The sequence below is a fragment of the Myxine glutinosa genome, chromosome 12, assembly GCF_964187855.1.
Source record: "Myxine glutinosa chromosome 12, kmMyxGlut1.1, whole genome shotgun sequence".
Classification (NCBI taxonomy): Eukaryota; Metazoa; Chordata; class Myxini; order Myxiniformes; family Myxinidae; genus Myxine; species Myxine glutinosa.
In genome coordinates, this window is record NC_136272.1 from 36,463,343 (window position 1) to 36,477,449 (window position 14,107).

Genomic DNA, 14,107 nt, shown 5'->3' on the forward strand with positions numbered 1-14,107 from the left:
CAACTTAAATCTTCAACTTCAAATTTATTTTATTTTATTTTGTATACAAGATCGAGGCTCGTGGAAGAGCTAACATTAATCAGACAAAAAGTCAAACCGACACATAAAACATATAATAAGGGGAGCGGTAGACAAGATGGGGAGAGAGGGGGGAGGACACAAACACAACATTTGAGAGCAGGGACATTGAGAGAAATGCGGGAGGGAGAGGGCTTGGGGAGGTGGGAGAGGTGGGAGAGGTATAAAACATATGGACACTGCAATGACTTCCAGGAAAGAAGTTGGAATTTCAAAAAAGTGGATCAGGGGTGAATTAGCGGGGGTAGAAAAGATCAAGGTTTTGGATGGGGGAAGAAAAGAGATGGTAGTGAACAGCTGTTTTAAAGACCTGGAGGGGGGAGTGGGATTGAAGGGAGTGGGGGAGTGGGGGAGTTTGTTCCAGAGGCAGGAGAAAAGAGGAATGAAAGAGTGAAGGTGAGCAGAGAGTCTTGATTTTGGCAATTTAACCATAAAAGGGTTGCTGGCAGATCTTGTGCGACCTGTAGGAATATTTGGGGGACAGAGCACAGAGAGAGCTGGAGGAGCAAGGCCGTAGAGGAGTCGGTAGAAGACAGAAAGACCACCAACCTGCCTGCGATGAGTGAGGGAAAGGCCCTCAGAGTTAGCTTCATCGCGGGAGATTCCAATGATTCTGAAAGCTTTGGTTTCAACAGCGTGAAGCCGAGCTAGGTGTGAGGCAGGAGCACCAGCACAGAGGGAAGAACAGTATTCCATTGAGCTGCAGATTAAAGCCTTGTATGTGGTGAGGAGCTGTGCCAAGGAAGGACTTCACACGACGGAGGATGCCCAGTTGGCGACTGGCTTTGGAGGCCAGCTTGGAAATGTGGTTTTCCCAGGAAAGATCATGGCAGATAGTGAGATCCAAAAGCTTGAGCGACAGAACATCTTGGAGAGGATTGTTGAGAAAGTAGATGGGAGGGTTGTCCAGTCGGTCTTTTCGGAGAGAGTGAGATTTGTCAGGATTGAAAGACATGTTCCACTTGTTTGACCAGACTGTGATTTTGACCAGGTCTGCAGAGAATGAGGCTGCAGACTGCCGATCTGAGGGATGAGGAATGGAGCGGCAGAGAGTGGAGTCATCAGCAAAGAGATAGAGAGGATTTTCCAGAGAGTCGGACAGATCATTGATGAAGACCAGAAAAAGCACAGGGCCCAGAACACTGCCTTGGGGAACTCCAGCCTGAACAGGAAGGGGAGATGAGAGAAATCCATTCAGAGCCACATGTTGACTACGACCAGAGAGGAAGTCCGCAAGCCACGCGTGGAGATTTCCATGGATACCATAGGAGGAGAGTTCGGCGAGCAGAGATGGGTGCCAGACTGTATCGAAGGCATGTGATATGTCAAGGGAGACAGCTCTAATTTCCTGTTTGACATTGAGGACCTCCATCCATTGTTGAGACAGCAAAAGCAGCATGTCCAGAGTAGAATGACCTGGTCTGAATCCAAATTGATGATCGGAGATCAAGCCATTGGAGAAGAGGAAGGATTTGATATCTGAAGCAATGATGGATTCCATGACTTTGCTGATAATTGGGAGCAGGCTGATTCGTCTGTAGTTGCCAGATCTGTTTTTGCACATTTTTTGTGTAAAGCGGTAATGTTTGCTGATTTCCAAGATGCTAGCAGATGACCTTGAGCAAAAGAGAGGGTGAAAAGAACAGAGAGAGGGTGAGATAGAGCGGCAGAGCAGGATTTTAGGACCCGTGGGCTGATGCCGTCTGGTCCAGTTGCAGAATCAGAGTCGATGTTTGACAAAAACTTCCCCACCTTGTCAAAAGAGAAGGACACAGAGTCCAAGAGCAGTTGGGTTCGACTGGGTAAGGTGGGAACAGAGAGAGATGGGTTTGGGATGCAAGATTTTGAGGCAAACACAGAGTTGAGGCATTCGCCTTTGTCACGTGCGGTGTCAACTGTGTAGCCATTTGAGGTAAGGGAGGGGATGGAGGGGGAACAAACACCAGAAACGGATTTGACCAGATGCCACCAGGATTTGGAGGAAGGAGACACGTTTGAGAGTTTATTATTGAGTGTGGAGAGATAGTGCTTCCTGGCAGTCCTGAGGGTAGACACACACTTGTTCCAAGCTTGTTGGAAAGAACTGTGATTGCCTTAAGTTGGATTCGCCTTCCAAGAGGCAAAGGGAAGTTGTTTCAGGGCAATTTCCTCACCACAAGATTCAGTGTACCAGGGATGGGAAGAAGGGTAAGACAACTGACGACGAGATGGGATAAATCTGTGCATGAGAGAGAGCAGTTTGCTTTGGAAGAATTCCCAGGAAGAACTGATGTCAGAGGCAGTAGAGATGGGAGACCAGTCCAGATTATTGATGGCTGCTTGAAGACCGTGCCAGTCGGCCTGAGTGAAATGCCAGACTCGTCGACGCTGAGGAGGCTCTCTGAGAATGGCCAGAGAGATGTCCACTTTAAAAAGCACATATTCAGAAGAACCGATTGGAGCAGAAGAAGAGCAGCAGACATTTGCAGGGAAGTTTGTCATAACCAAGTCTAGAAGAGAAGATACTCCATTGACTGAGATCCGGGTCGAGACAGAAGTGACCAGACGAGAGTGGCCAGACGGAAGCCAAACAGTTCAATCTTGGTTTCACCAGACCACAGAATCTTGTTTCCCACACGCTGAGAGTCCTTTAGGTGCTTTTTTGCAAACTCCTAGCGGACTTTCATGTGTCTTTCACTGAGGAGAGGCTTCTGTCTGGCCACTCTGCCATAAAGCCCAGATCAGTGGAGTGTTGCAGTGATGGTTGTCCTTCTGGAGGTTTCTCCCATCTCCACACAGGATCTCTGGAGCTCAGCCAGAGTGACCATCGGGTTCTTGGTCACCTCTCTTACCAAGGCCCTTCTCCCCCGATTGCTCAGTTTGGCCGGGCGGCCAGCTCTAGGAAGAGTCCTGGTTGTTCCAACCTTCTTCCATTTAAGAATTATGGAGGCCACTGTGCTCTTGGGAACCTTCAATGCAGCAGAATTTTTTTTGTAGGCTTCCCCAGATCTGTGCCTCGACACAATCCTGTCTCTGAGCTCTGCAGGCAGTTCCTTCGACCTCATGGCTTGGTTTTTGCTCTGATACGCATTGTCAGCTGTGAGACCTTAATATAGACAGGTGTGTGCCTTTCCAAATCATGTCCAATCAAATGAATTTACCACAGGTGGACTCCAATCAAGGTGTAGAAACATCTCAAAGATGATCAAGAGAAATGGGAGGTACCTGAGCTAAATTTCAAGTGTCATAGCAAAGGGTATAGTCTGAATACTTATGTCAATGTGATATTTCAGTTTTTTCTTTTTAATAAATTTGCAAAACTTTCAAAAATCCTGTTTTCTCTTTGTCATTATGGGGTATTGAGTGCAGATTGATGAGGGAAAAAATGAATTTAAACGATTTCAGCATAAGGCTGCAACATAACAAAATGTGAAAAAAGTGAGGGGGTCTGAATACTTTCTGAATGCACTGTATATCTGCTTTTGGAGCACTTATCAACCCAGACATATTACTGGTGGCATACGAGCAATATTGTTGGCAGAAAATCCGAATTTGTGACTTGGTACAGTCCCACCACTGTCGCATATCGACATCGGAACACTTTTTCTTTTCTAATCCTACCCATACAAGTCTGAAGGCATTTTTTAAATGTTCATCTTGTAACAATTTCACATTGAAATTCCAGTGTACACTCTTGCAGAAATGATAGGGTAACATACAATCCATTGCAATCATATGGTGATCAGAAAAGCCAGATTGAGTTATACATGTTCTCTTAACCAGATTCACCATTCCATGGTTCACGTACAATCTGTCCAGTCGACCCATGGTTAACTGGTTTTTTGCACAGCACACCCATGTATATTGACGGGTGTTTGGATTTTGTAATCGCCATACATCTCTAAGTTTGTATTTTTTCACAAGTTGTGCCAAGGACTTTGCACTGGGTGGATGTGGCTCAGGAGTGTTCCTGTCCAGTCGAGGGTTGAGTGTGCAATTATAGTCTCCCCCCATACAAATTAAACAAGTCAAATCAACAGTGCTTAAACAATCCGCTAATTTTGGAAGAAATAGAGCCCTTTCAGCGCTGTCACTGGGCCAATACACATTAATAATGCTAACCTTTGGTTGCTGCTAATAAAATCCACCACCATCAAGAAACCCTTACAAATCTCTCTATAGTGAATCTCAGATGGTTGAAGGTGAGGATGCAAGATTATTGCCACCCCCGCTTTAGCTTCTTCAACCGCACTGGAGAAAACATGGCACCCTTTAAGCATTCTGCACCACTCGTCTTCACAAGATTGGTTGATGTGTGTCTCTTGTAACATGAAAATATCAATCTTTTCTTTCTCAAATAGTTGTAACACCTCCAGACGCCACATACAGCTACGGCCTCCGTTTATGTTGAGACACGTTACCTTCATTTATTCTTTATTAATTTTCCTCCTCTTGGAGTTCTTTTCCTGCCTTAGTGGAACACTTCCTCAACCGCTGAAATTGAGGTTCTGAGATCCCAACTTGCTGGGGTTCACGAATCATGTTTCTAGTAGTTTTTAGAAAAGCATGTAGGTTTGGGAAATAATCCTGAATTCTGACATTCCTTTTCCTGAAGGATTCATCGAGGAATTTTTTTATTTCATCTTCTACAACTACAGTGTCCCCAACCTCATCCTCTTGGGCACAAAACCCACTACCTGACGGGGTAGAGTAGGGTTCATCAAAATCAAACGCATCATCTTTGTCATTCTCTTCCTGATGCAAACTTATTTCTGAGGCACAAATCTCCCCAGGATCAGAAACATGGATATCGTTTTCATTCCTGTTTAGCTGCTCATCTTCACATGCAGCTTCCTTCTTATCATCCCTTTTATTTTGTTCCAGTAGTGTAGGCTTACAGGTTTCATCTGAGGGGCTGTCCAACTTATCTGTTCTGTCATTATGCCCGGCCATCCCTGCACCCACCTCTGTGACCATTACATGAATGTCATGTAAGACATCAGGGTTATCAATATCACCACTTGTGTCCTCCTGAGATGCACGAGGATTCTCGATGTCCATATCACACTCAGAACCCTCAAACAGTTCGGCAAGTGGTGCAAACGAATTGCTTAGATTTAAACCCGGTGCCGATTCAGTTTGCAATCCCAAACAGGGATTCTCTACACAAGCTCCATCTTGCAAGCTCGACGAGACATTTTTGTATACTGAATCGAGGCTCGTGAAAGAGCTGACAACCGCGAGGGAAAGACAGTACAGGGGGACCACGGGGGAAAGACAGCACAGGGGGACCACGAGGGAAAGACAGCACAGGGGGACCACGAGGGAAAGACAGCACAGGGGGACCACGAGGGAAAGACAGCACAGGGGGACCACGAGGGAAAGACAGCACAGGGGGACCACGAGGGAAAGACAGCACAGGGGGACCACGAGGGAAAGACAGCACAGGGGGACCACGAGGGAAAGACAGCACAGGGGGACCACGAGGGAAAGACAGCACAGGGGGACCACGAGGGAAAGACAGCACAGGGGGACCACGAGGGAAAGACAGCACAGGGGGACCCCGAGGGAAAGACAGCACAGGGGGACCACGGGGAAAGACAGCACAGGGGGACCACTAGGGAAAGACAGCACAGGGGGACCACGAGGGAAAGACAGCACAGGGGGACCACGAGGGAAAGACAGCACAGGGGGACCACGAGGGAAAGACAGCACAGGGGGACCACGAGGGAAAGACAGCACAGGGGGACCACGAGGGAAAGACAGCACAGGGGGACCACGAGGGAAAGACAGCACAGGGGGACCACGAGGGAAAGACAGCACAGGGGGACCACGAGGGAAAGACAGCACAGGGGGACCACGAGGGAAAGACAGCACAGGGGGACCACGAGGGAAAGACAGCACAGGGGGACCACGAGGGAAAGACAGCACAGGTGGACCACGAGGGAAAGACAGCACAGGGGGACCACGAGGGAAAGACAGCACAGGGGGACCACGAGGGAAAGACAGCACAGGGGGACCACGAGGGAAAGACAGCACAGGGGGACCACGAGGGAAAGACAGCACAGGGGGACCACGAGGGAAAGACAGCACAGGGGGACCACGAGGGAAAGACAGCACAGGGGGACCACGAGGGAAAGACAGCACAGGGGGACCACGAGGGAAAGACAGCACAGGGGGACCACGAGGGAAAGACAGCACAGGGGGACCACGAGGGAAAGACAGCACAGGGGGACCACGAGGGAAAGACAGCACAGGGGGACCACGAGGGAAAGACAGCACAGGGGGACCACGAGGGAAAGACAGCACAGGGGGACCACGAGGGAAAGACAGCACAGGGGGACCGCGAGGGAAAGACAGCACAGGGGGACCGCGAGGGAAAGACAGCACAGGGGGACCGCGAGGGAAAGACAGCACAGGGGGACCGCGAGGGAAAGACAGCACAGGGGGACCGCGAGGGAAAGACAGCACAGGGGGACCGCGAGGGAAAGACAGCACAGGGGGACCGCGAGGGAAAGACAGCACAGGGGGACCGCGAGGGAAAGACAGCACAGGGGGACCGCGAGGGAAAGACAGCACAGGGGGACCGCGAGGGAAAGACAGCACAGGGGGACCGCGAGGGAAAGACAGCACAGGGGGACCGCGAGGGAAAGACAGCACAGGGGGACCGCGAGGGAAAGACAGCACAGGGGGACCCCGAGGGAAAGACAGCACAGGGGGACCACAGGGAAAGACAGCACAGGGGGACCACGAGGGAAAGACAGCACAGGGGGACCACGAGGGAAAGACAGCACAGGGGGACCACGAGGAAAAGACAGCACAGGGGGACCACGAGGAAAAGACAGCACAGGGGGACCACGAGGGAAAGACAGCACAGGGGGACCACGAGGGAAAGACAGCACAGGGGGACCACGAGGGAAAGACAGCACAGGGGGACCACGAGGGAAAGACAGCACAGGGGGACCGCGAGGGAAAGACAGCACAGGGGGACCGCGAGGGAAAGACAGCACAGGGGGACCGCGAGGGAAAGACAGCACAGGGGGACCGCGAGGGAAAGACAGCACAGGGGGACCGCGAGGGAAAGACAGCACAGGGGGACCGCGAGGGAAAGACAGCACAGGGGGACCGCGAGGGAAAGACAGCACAGGGGGACCGCGAGGGAAAGACAGCACAGGGGGACAGCGAGGGAAAGACAGCACAGGGGGACAGCGAGGGAAAGACAGCACAGGGGGACCGCGAGGGAAAGACAGCACAGGGGGACCGCGAGGGAAAGACAGCACAGGGGGACCGCGAGGGAAAGACAGCACAGGGGGACCGCGAGGGAAAGACAGCACAGGGGGACCGCGAGGGAAAGACAGGACAGGGGGACCGCGAGGGAAAGACAGGACAGGGGGACCGCGAGGGAAAGACAGTACAGGGGGACCGCGAGGTAAAGACAGTACAGGGGGACCGCGAGGTAAAGACAGTACAGGGGGACCGCGAGGGAAAGACAGTACAGGGGGACCGCGAGGGAAAGACAGCACAGGGGGACCGCGAGGGAAAGACAGCACAGGGGGACCGCGAGGGAAAGACAGCACAGGGGGACCGCGAGGGAAAGACAGCACAGGGGGACCGCGAGGGAAAGACAGCACAGGGGGACCGCGAGGTAAAGACAGCACAGGGGGACCGCGAGGTAAAGACAGCACAGGGGGACCACGAGGGAAAGACAGCACAGGGGGACCACGAGGGAAAGACAGCACAGGGGGACCGCGAGGGAAAGACAGCACAGGGGGACCGCGAGGGAAAGACAGCACAGGGGGACCGCGAGGGAAAGACAGCACAGGGGGACCGCGAGGGAAAGACAGCACAGGGGGACCGCGAGGGAAAGACAGTACAGGGGGACCGCGAGGGAAAGACAGTACAGGGGGACCGCGAGGGAAAGACAGTACAGGGGGACCGTGAGGGAAAGACAGTACAGGGGGACCGTGAGGGAAAGACAGTACAGGGGGACCGCGAGGGAAAGACAGCACAGGGGGACCGCGAGGGAAAGACAGCACAGGGGGACCGCGAGGGAAAGACAGTACAGGGGGACTGCGGGGAACCGCGAGGGAAAGACAGCACAGGGGGACCGCGAGGGAAAGACAGTACAGGGGGACCACGAGGGAAAGACAGCACAGGGGGACCACGAGGGAAAGACAGCACAGGGGGACCGCGAGGGAAAGACAGCACAGGGGGACCGCGAGGGAAAGACAGCACAGGGGGACCGCGAGGGAAAGACAGCACAGGGGGACCGCGAGGGAAAGACAGCACAGGGGGACCGCGAGGGAAAGACAGCACAGGGGGACCGCGAGGGAAAGCACACAAGTACCTTACTTTGTTTGCACTGTGCTTGCATCCTTCACGACGGGACATGAACGTTTATGTCCTTTTTTACGAGCCACTGTTACGAACCATTGCATATTGTCACCCGTACAGTCCTGTACAGTAGGAGAGGGATCAATCACTTTTGTCACACCAGCAGGTAGGGAGGAGTGGTCTGCTGTTTCCAGTTCACCCATTGGTTGTAGGGAGGGGTCTACCATTCCACGTATCTCAGTAGGTGGGGAGGGGGAGGGGGAGCGGGAGGGGGGTCAACTGTTTCCCGATCACCATTAGGTCGTGGGGAGGAGTCTACAATATCATCCGCCCCATTTATAGGTGGGGAGGGAGGAGAATCTGCAATCACCTGGTCTCGATTTTCTAATTGTCTCACCAAACCGGGACAGGAACTCTTTCCGGTGTCCTTAAGCTCCACACCCATAGCACGTCATGACGTCCGTGGAGGCATACATTCTATAAGTGTGGCCATTAATCTTTGCATGCAAAACTACATTTAGCTTTTGCTCATTTTCGGGTAATATCATGTAAACGACCCTTTTAAAAGTCATCACATGTCGAAATTCACCCCTTGCCGCATGTATCGGCACCATTGTCACTTTTGATACGATCGTACCGAACTTGCTCAATTGAGCACACAAGTCCTCACCTTTAACAAAGGGAGGGGCATTAGACACATCGACCTTCACCGCAGGTGTATCTATTCTGGGGAAACCACTAGAAACAGGTCGGGTTCTATGAGAAGGCCTTGCTCCACAAGGGAGTTCACCATGTGCACCGCCGATACGTTTGTATCCTTCCACCTTCTTGTTCTTCCTTCTTGTTCATTCGAGAGGCTGCACGGATATTATGCGAGCCGACGCTTTTCCCGATTGCTAGAAGCACTTGCTCCATCTTTACCTCACTCGGAGGGTCGCACACCAGCCCATGCTTGCGAGTGAGCGACTCGTACATGCTATTCCTCAAACAACCGTTTGCCATAGCGAACGTAAATTAAATAAATAAAAGGTGAGAAATCAACAAAATGATACCAACCACAAGCAACACCGGCAAGTGGAGGTAAACCCAAAACTAATGGACGAGGTCCAAGAACCGTTTAGAGCAGCGAAACAGCGCTGCCTGGACTAGGAAAACACGGCAAAATGGAGGCCAGGCCTCAAACCCGGAGGTTCGAAAAAAGGCAACCGAACACCACCTACCGTGTCCGCTCTCTCCCTCTCTCTTGTCTCAACAATGAAAGGACACACAGCGGAAACTTTACAAACATAAGCAAGGACACAAGGGAGCGAAATGGGGGATAGGAAAACCAACCAACACGACAGAGAACTCACAGCCACCATGATGCCACACCCACGCACGACTCACCAACGACCAGCAAGACAGAGACAGAGACTTTTGACTTTTGAAGTCATTTTATTATAAAAATAATACAAAAAAAATATTTATACAAGTAAAGATACATTCAAAGTACACCGCCCCCATGCCAAATAATTAAATATCCTACAGCGCGGCATTGCCGGGGCGCCTCTGGCGCCCGGCAATACCGCAGTGCAGCTCATTGAAGCTGCATTGGGAGGGAGAGGTGTACACTAATTGATTGATTAATTGTATAATTAAAATCAATAAAAGATTATCACAAAATATTTTCATAATCAATTGGCAATCAATTGGCATAACTAAACCACTAGTGCTTCATCCGAAGATGTATCTTTTAGAAATTTAATTAAATAAGTCATTAATAAAAAATTAAATAATTAATTGATTAATCAATAAATAATTAATCGATTAAATGATTAATCAATAAATCAAAAATATCCTTGACAGCCACATCACTTGGTCACAGTCATGTCCAAATATTAGCTTCCCAGCTCAAAAGGTGCCTGAGATATTGGCCAAATAAGAAGGAAAATAAATAAATAATTAATAATGAAAATAAATAAATAATAATCATTAAAAAATTAAATTATTAATCAATTCGGTCACAGAACACATAAACCACCACCATTTCATCAGAATCTGTAACTGAAAAAAAAAATTTTTTTTGAGTAATTAATCGAATTATTAAATAATTAATCGATTAATTGATTAATTGATTCATCAATAAATCAAAAATATCCTTGATAGCCACATCACTTGGTCACTCATGTCCAAATATTAGCTTCTGAGCTCAAAAGGTGCCTGAGATATTGGCCAAATGAGAAAGAAAATAAATAAATGATTAATAATGAAAATAAATAAATAATAATCATAAAAAAATTAAATTATTAATCAATTCGGTCAGAGAACACATAAACTACCACTATTTCATCAGAATCTGTAACTTTAAAAAAAAAAAATTTTTGGTCATTAATTGAATAATTAAATAATTAATCGATTAATTGATTAATTAATAAATCAAAAATATCCTTTGCAGCCAAATCACCTGGTCATTGGCATGTCCAAATATCAGCTTCCTAACTCAAAAGGTGCCTGAGTTAATGGTCAGAAGAGAAAGGAAATTTGATTAATTAAATAAGTACTTAATTAATCGCTAATAATTAAATAACTCCTCAATTTATTGATTAATCAAAAAACAAAAAATACCGTTTTTGACAAAGCACTTTCTCACTATTGTGCCAAAATTTCAGCTTCCTAGCTCAAAGGATGGCTGAGATATCGCCCGGACAACCAAACAAACAAGAAAGAAAGCAAGAAAGCAAGAAAACAAACAACCAGAGTGAAAACTGAGTACTCCCTTTCAGCGTGCGTCACTGCCGAGCCCCCTTCGGTGCCCGGCAATGACGATTTGCAATGCCTGGAGATGGCATAGGAAAGGAGCGGTGTACAATAGTTATATATTTACACCAACCATAAATACATGAAAAGCAATGAACGAAAAGGTTCCAGAAGTATCACGGCACACAAATTGCCAAAATAAACCAGTAACTTTATACAACCTACAAAAAAACTACAAAAATATTACCAGTTGGTTCTCACGAACCTCACACAACCCTTCATGACACCAAGCATTGGTGAATTCATCAAGATAGTTTGCATCCTTATAGAAACAAAGCTCTAGTTTAAGTCTTGCTGACACGAGGGCATTGAAAAACAACATTACATTGCATTCCCCGACAGGTTTACCTTTCAATTTCTCCCTTCTTGAGAGATATATTGCCAGCTTGGATGTTGCAACAAGAAACCTCATGAACATGTTTTCCTTGCTTTAAAGCGAAAATAAAATAACGCAAAGAGAAAACAACATTCATTCTGTGTGCCACAAGGTAAAACCACCGAAACAAAGGAACCAATCTCACACAATTAATGAAGACGTGGAACACGTCCTCCGTACATATGCAGAATGGGCAACATGTGGATGTAGGAGAGAAATGGTTGATTAACTTATTGGAGGGGACTATCCAGTGGATCAGGTCTCCATTGGAGATCACCAGATCTTTTACTTACGAGCTTGCTATACATGGAGTTCCATACAGGTTCAGAGGGGGGTCCCACAGGCAACTGTCTCTTTCACCGGATTACTCCATTTAGCGGCGTATCCCCCAGCAGTAACTTGACACATGACTTGTATAATCATGCATATGACTCTGGTTTTAAACAACAGCTGTTTTAAAGACTTGGAGGGAGGAGTGGGATTGAAGAGAGTGAGGGAGTTTGTTACAGAGGCAGGAGAAAAGTGGAATGAAAGAGTGAAGGTGAGCAGAGTCTTGATTTTGGCAGTTTCACCAGAGGAGGGTTGCTGTCAGCTCTTGTGCGACCTGTAGGAATATTTGGGGGACATAGCACAGACAGAGCTGGGGGAGCTAGGCCGGAGAGGAGTCGGTAGAAGACAGAAAGACCACCAACCTGCCTGCGGTGAGTGAGTGAGAGGCCCTCGGAATTAACTTCATCGCGGGAGATTCCAATGATTCTGAAAGCTTTGGTTTCAACAGCGCGAAGCCGAGCTAGGTGTGAGGCAGGAGCACCAGCCCAGAGGGGAGAGCAGTATTCCATTGACCTACGGATGAAAGCCTTGTATGCAGTGAGGAGCTCAGGTGTGCTAAGGAAGAACTTTGCACGATGGAGGATGCCCAGTCGGCGACTGGCTTTGGAGGCCAGATTTGAAATGTGGTTTTCCGAGGAAAGATCATGGCAGATAATGAGACCCAAAAGCTTGAGTGACAGAACTTCTTGGAGAGGATTGTTCAGAAAGTAGATGGGAGGGTTGTCCAGTTGGTCTTTATGGAGAGACATCATAAGAGTGTGAGGTTTGTCAGGATTGAAAGACATGTTCCACTTGTTTGACCAGTTTGTGATTTTGTCCAGGTCTGCAGAGAGTGAGGAGGATGCAGACTGCCGATCTGAGGGATGAGGAATGGAGCGGTAGCGAGTAGAAGCATCAGCAAAGAGATGGAGAGGATTTTCCAGAGAGTCGGAGAGATCATTGATGAATACCAGAAAAAGCACAGGGCCCAGAACATTGCCTTGGGGAACTCCAGCCTGAACAGGAAGAGGAGATGAGAGAAATCCATTCAGGGCCACACGTTGACTACGGCCAGAGAGGAAATCCGCAAGCCACGCGTGGAGATTTCCATGGATACCATAGGAGAAGAGTTTGGTGAGCAGAGCGGGGTGCCAGACCATATCGAATGCATGTGATATGTCAAGGGAGACAGCTCTGATTTCCTGAGTGGCATTGAGGACCTCCATCCATTGTTGAGAGGGCAGAAGCAGCATGTCCAGAGTAGAGTGACCTGGTCTGAAACCAAATTAATGATCAAAGATCAAGCCATTGGAGAACAGGAAGGATTTGATATCCAAAGCAATGATGCATTCCATAACTTTGCTGATAATTTGGAGCAGGCTGATTGGTCTGCAGTTGCAAAGATTTGTTTTTGCACCTTTTAGTGTAAAGTGGAAATGTTGGCTGACTTCCAAGCTGATGGCAGATGACCTTGAGCAAAAGAGAGGGTGAAGAGAATAGAGAGAGGGTGTGTAAGAGCAGAAGAGCAGCATTTTAGGACCCGTGGGCTGATGCTGTCTGGTCCAGTTGGAGAATCAGAGTCGATGTTTGACAGAAACTTCTCCACCTTGTAAACCGAGGACGGACGATTTTTACACGCTTCAGCACTCAGCGGTCCCATTCTGTGAGCTTGTGTGGCCTACCACTTTGCGGCTGAGCTGTTGTTGCTCCTAGACGTTTCCACTTCACGATAACAGCACTTACAGTTGACCGGGGCAGTTCTAGCAGGGCAGAAATTTGACTAACTGACTTGTTGGAAAGGTGGCATCCTATGATGGTGCCATTTTGAATGTCATTGAGCTCTTCAGTATGGCCCATTCTACTGCTAATGTTTGTCTATGGAGATTGCATGGCTGTGTGCTTGATTATATACACCTGTCAGCAATGGGTGTGGCTGAAATACTAGAATCCACCAATTAGAAGGGTTGTCCGCATACTTTTGGTCAGGTGGTGTGTGAATGAATGAATGAATGAAATATCAGGGGACATATATATATATATATATATATATATATACACACACATATATATACACACACATATATATACACACACATATATATACACACACATATATATATATATATATACACACACACATATATATACACACACATATAATGAAATATATATATATATACACACACACACACACATATACACTACATGGCCAATAGTATGTGGACACCCGAACAT

The 14,107-nt window shown here is 48.2% G+C and overlaps 1 protein-coding gene across 3 annotated transcripts in view; it reads right to left on the reverse strand.

The window, feature by feature from the left end:
- Nucleotides 1-14,107, reverse strand: part of LOC137437954 (gamma-aminobutyric acid receptor subunit gamma-2) — a 196,978-nt gene that overhangs the window by 179,106 nt on the left and 3,765 nt on the right. Inside the window, exon 1 of one of the 3 annotated variants that reach the window (XM_068132742.2) lies at nucleotides 9,744-9,764. The exons of the other annotated variants lie outside the window; for them this stretch is intronic. The gene's annotated coding sequence lies outside the window, so the exon portion shown is untranslated. Of the gene's footprint in view, nucleotides 1-9,743; nucleotides 9,765-14,107 lie in introns of those variants that run through there. 3 annotated transcript variants of the gene reach the window in all.